The sequence below is a fragment of the Homalodisca vitripennis genome, chromosome 2 (assembly GCF_021130785.1).
Source record: "Homalodisca vitripennis isolate AUS2020 chromosome 2, UT_GWSS_2.1, whole genome shotgun sequence".
NCBI lineage: Eukaryota > Metazoa > Arthropoda > Insecta > Hemiptera > Cicadellidae > Homalodisca > Homalodisca vitripennis.
Window position 1 is genome coordinate 234178941 of NC_060208.1, and position 6060 is coordinate 234185000.

Sequence of the window (6060 nt, forward strand, 5' to 3'; positions counted from 1 at the left end):
ATCTACAATCAACAGATCTAAACAAAAGTTGACTAAAACTGTTACGGTTAGCTGAAGATAGCAGTCGATGGGAGTCCTTAACGAGGCCGAAATACTTCAACCTCGCTGTGGACAGTCATCTACAATCAACAGATCTAAACAAAAGTTGACTAAAACTGTTACGGTTAGCTGAAGATAGCAGTCGATGGGAGTCCTTAACGAGGCCGAAATACTTCAACCTCGCTGTGGACAGTCATCTACAATCAACAGATCTAAACAAAAGTTGACTAAAACTGTTACGGTTAGCTGAAGATAGCAGTCGATGGGAGTCCTTAACGAGGCCGAAATACTTCAACCTCGCTGTGGACAGTCATCTACAATCAACAGATCTAAACAAAAGTTGACTAAAACTGTTACGGTTAGCTGAAGATAGCAGTCGATGGGAGTCCTTAACGAGGCCGAAATAATTACAATATTTCATTGAGTTGTGACGCTGATGTTATGATGAATGTAATCTAAATTAATTATCATTTGCCAACTAACACATTTAGTTTTAATTTCTTCAGCATTATAATTATTGATATAGGTTTTTAGTATCTATTAAAATTGAAGGATGATGAATTAAATACAAACTAAAGTAAGAGAAATTCAAATACAAAACGTACAATTACACCCCAAAATTCTATAGCTCTTTGATGAAAATTATATTTATATTTAATATCACTGAACACAGATTGTTAACTAAATCGAAATAAGTAAGTAATGTATAAATCCGTGAATTCAAATTCCGGACGGTATTATAAAATACTTAAATGAATCTGTATTATTTATTACTTACGCATGAAAAACCATAGACTGTACATTTTTATTGCCCAACTTTAGGATGAATCTGAGAAATTCACTGAATGGTGCTATTTTAACGTAACGTATGTATGGTGGTAGGAATTAATTCTATGTGAATGTTTAGTTCTGCTCTATTTCATCTTCTTTCGTGCAGCGTCTGAAATTTGACGTTATCACAGAGTTGGGGTTTGGAGTTCGCGTCCGTTTCAAGAAATCCCAAAAAAGCCATCGGCGAAAACAATTCATAAATATAGTGCTTTCGAATCTGTAGCATGTTTCGTCATGTTGGCGAAAAAGCAAAAAGAACTCCGGATAAAAATGAGGAAAAAGCCATTGAAGACCTGGAATGAAAGTGGCAGTAGAATACGAAAATGACCGAACTGAGGTTAGATGAGCGATGAGGTCTAGACTAGATAGCTCAGCATACGCTTCTGGATTCTACTAAATGTAATTTAATACCAATTTACTTGCATTTATAACTTAAAATATGTTTTCTGATAAAAATTAAGTGTAAAGGTATACTTTTCTTAGGAAATGTACTTTAAAAGTTAGACATAATTAAAAAAAAGTGTTCCTTATATACAACTACAAAGTTTATTTCACTATTTATTTTGAAATTTGCAAAAAGTTTTCAATGTAAAGTAAAACACTTTTTACCTGCTATTAAATCATTTCAGAATATTTTTTTAACTCTGTATTCACAAATTATTCTAGTTTTAAGTAAGGAACAAAACAAAAAATAACTTTACCTCTATCTGAGATTAATGTACCTTAATTACACAAAATTAACATAAGCATGTCATTATCTGAATGTGTAAACGCTCTCTATTCACTACGGTGACGGAGTTGCACCATTGACATTTGATTCATTCAATTGTAGTGCTCATAAAACTATAGCTAGATATCAAGTACTGTTTTACGAGAATTTGAACCTCACTGTAAACTATAAAAACAAGTTATCTTAGGTTTCAAAGTTGGGTCTTATTAAAAAAGATATCCAAGGCCAATAAAATGCTCCAAGTACACATTATTACAGCTGGAACTATATTACATATTCCCTTTCTGGGTTAATACGTCACAATAAGAATAGAGCATAATATTTCCTAGGAGAATTCGTGTACAACCTTTATCCTTCTAAATTTAATAATTTATTCTATTGTTATCAAGAGTAAATTCAATATTATTTACCATATAAGCACATAATTGTTAATTTTCTAATAAATAGTTTATTTAACATAACATGATTACAGGTACTTTAAAAGAATCGCTAGGAAAACATTATAGAATCCCAACTAGACGTGGTGTATTGTGCGCCTGCGCGATGCCGTCGGCTAACGAAGGCATCCGAATATTAACGAATGTGAACCAGTCCCAGACCTTCAGTGCCGCCCGCTCTCTAATTTATCTATCTGACATTTCCATCCTTTAAAATTAACCAACATTATAATGTGAATCTCACTGTGCTTTAATTTACTCTCCTGACCAGCAACTTTTACCTTAGCACATTTCAAGTGGGTTAACAATATCACAAACAATGAAATATCACAAACAAGGAAAGTAACATTATATTTTGAAGATAAGTTAAGCATTAGTAACAATTTTCAGGCTCCGGAAAAATGTCAGTGAGTACGATTTTCCATAGCAAATGGTCCATTACATACAAGAACGTAGTGTTGTAATTAATCAGATTATAACTAGCTGAGCATTAACGAAATTCCATTTCTGTCAGTCTGTCTGACTGATACGGTTTCTCGAAAACGAACAGACTTATAGAGTTAAAATGTTGCATGAAGCTTCATGTCCATGAGCACCACCGAGTTCGATAGTGGGGCATGTTATTCCATGGGATTTAGCTTAGTATTAGCGAATATTTTGGAGTTGCCATGATGGAAAAGAGAAAATAGTGGAATAAATAAATTTGTAAATAAACTGAGTAAAATCATATGGGATTTTAATATGTCACGTTTTTAATCACAGGTAAAAGTGGAAATTCAATATTAAAGTCAGTGGCAAGATTTGATCTAAGCGTAAGAGTACGCTTTCTTTGTATTCCTCTCTCTAACTCAAAAAACGTTCATTATTTGAACACTGCTGTGAAAACTAACTTAATGAACAAAAGTATGAATGTATCATGAGGTAAGATATCTCGAGGAATATTCCATTTGCAAAATGTAATTTTAACATGAAGCTTCTTTTCTTAGATAGACAAGAATGAGTTCTATCACGGTCCAACCATGAAACTTGGCTGAGCGTCATTGCAGTTGACTGAGAAAATTTATTTTTTGTCTGCTGAAGGAATATAAATATTTTTCACTATATGATGACTGCCTGCCTACCTTGCTGTAGGAAATTCAAAAATGAAATGAACTGTAGGTTTGAAATTTGGCAAGAAACCTCAGTGAAGGTTTTTCTTGACACTTGGTGTTATGTACTCCTATCTTCTATATAATTAACTATTGAAATATATTTCATTATTGTCTATTCATGTGTTATTGCAATAATTTGAATATGAAACCTCATAGTACTAGTAAGTATAATGTTCTATTATGCACGTAACACCAATGCAAAATATGAAACATTCTAATTTTATTTAATTGAAGAATAAATTACAAAAACATATCGGTAGAACAATGAATTTATATAACATTAACCATATGTACTTACTGAATACTGTATGCATCATTACTAATATCTAACACATATTATCTTAATGTTTAGGAAATAATAAATACGTTTAACTATATTAATAAAATTAATGTAAAAATGACAACCATTTAATATAAAAATCTTCAAGAAACTTTTATTCTCTCAAATTTTGTAATATATCTTAAGGTTTCAAGATAGTGATCGTTTAAAATTTAAAAAGGAATGATTATATCTCACTTTAAATGTATTATAGAGCAAATCAAAAACAAATTTTAAATTGCACAGTTTTTCGAAAATATGTATTTGCATGGTATTTATATTTTGTGAAACTTGGAGGTGACAGCCATACAAAAGTTTTAGAAGAATAGAATAATATTTAATCGTTAAAAGGTTTACAAAAATGAGATATTGTATAGGTTGTTACAGAAAGCTTTGGTTATTTTGGTGTTGTAGTGTTTCAAGATGATGGAGTTACTAAGTATATAAAAGTGTTACAAGTATATTATATTAAGAAGCCAACATTATCAGTCATCGTAGCATCAGTGTTGTTCAACAATAAGAATAAAGTACAATAAGTGTTTGCTTGCTTTTCCACGAATAAGAGATCTACAAATAACAACACTTAATGCTTAAGTGTTCCAAGAGTTTAATTGTATAAGCAATATTTCAGTGCGGTGTGAACCGGTAATCTTGCTTAATCTTATTCTGTTTCAAATGTGCTTGTAAATTGACAATTTTAATGATATCCCAATACTCATTACGCTTTCTATTCAGTTTATTGCTACTTTACTGGTTCGTTTATGTACTGACACATTGCGAATTCTAATATGCCTTAGATATCACATACTCCTTTAGTTATCTGAAAACAACTGCAAGTTTCAGATGTGCTTGTAAATTGACAATTTTAATGATATCCCATTACTCATTTCGCTTTCTATTCAGTTTATTGCTATTTTACTGGTTCGTTTATGTACTGACACATTGCGAATTCTAATATGCCTTAGATATCACATACTCCTTTAGTTATCTGAAAACAACTGCAAGTTTCAGATGTGCTTGTAAATTGACAATTTTAATGATATCCCATTACTCATTTCGCTTTCTATTCAGTTTATTGCTATTTTATTGGTTCGTTTATGTACTGACAAATTGCGAATTCTAATATGCCTTAGATATCACATACTCCTTTAGTTATCTGAAAACAACTGCAAGTTTCAGATGTGTCCTTGTAAAAGTACAATTTTTAAACGATATTCCCATTATTCATTTCGCTTTCTATTCAGTTTATTGCTATTTTACTGGTTTGGTTTATGTACTGATACATTGCGAATTCTAATATGCCTTAGATATCACATACTCCTTTAGTTATCTGAGAACAACTGCAAGTTTCAGATGTGCTTGTAAAAGTACAATTTTAACGATATTCCATTACTCATTTACGGTTTCTATTCAGTTTATTGCTACTTTACTGGTTCGTTTATGTACTTATACATTGCGAATTCTAATCTGCCTTAGACATCACATACCTCGTTAGTTATCTGAAAACAACTACAAGTTTCAAGGTGTCCTTCTAAAAGTACATTTTTAACGATATTCCAATATTCATTACGGTTTCTGTTGTTTATTTCCACTTTACTGGTTTGGTTTATGTACTTATACATTTGTGAATGCTAATCTGCCTTAGATATCAATCAGCTTTCTATTCGATTAGTCATTTGGGTATCTTTGCATCAATATTTGTGAACTGTATTGACAAAACCAATTGTTATTAAATAAGGTTAATGCAAAGAAATGTAAGGCAATATAAAATGTTGTTTGTTTCTAAATAAGTAACTAAATAAATGTAGGTGCTAAAACTGCTGAGAGACAAACATGGAGTAATGAAATGCAATGCTTATGCTTAAGTACGACATATGTTAGTATACCAAGAAGATTAACTGCTATAGGGTATTTGAAAGAAGTTCAAACCTATTCTCAATAATGACGTGCTAACACTGTTATTGTCCGATTCTTTAAATTAGAGACTAAAAGAAATCCATCCTTAAAATTGGTACTAAACTTATCATATAAATTATGTAAGATATGGTATAATTAATCAATCGAAACTATTAGAACATCCCAAAAATTGTTTTAATAAAACATTAAAGTTTAAAGTGTTTAATCAGTTTGTGTAACATCCTGAGCAGTTATGTGTTTTTTTTTATATATCTCAGCTGTATTCATTCACTGTTGATGCCAGTGTCTGGTGGTGTAGAGCTGTATTCATTAACTGTTGATGCCACAGTGTCTGGTGGTGTAGAGCTGTATTCATTCACTGTTGATGCCACAGTCTCTGGTGGTGTAGAGCTGTGTTCATTCACTGTTGATGCCACAGTGTCTGTTGGGGTTGTGTTTTCTTCTTTTCCTTTCTCCTCACTTCCCGAATCTGTGTTTGGTACTACACTTTCCGTGATAGCCGTACTGATCCTCATCTTCCTAAAAAGCAGCAAATAACTTTTATTTTTGTAATTTTTCTATATCCAAATCACCAATAAGCCTGAGCAGACATTACTGCCCTGTTAAATTTTTTTTTAAAAAAATTTTTGGGAAAAA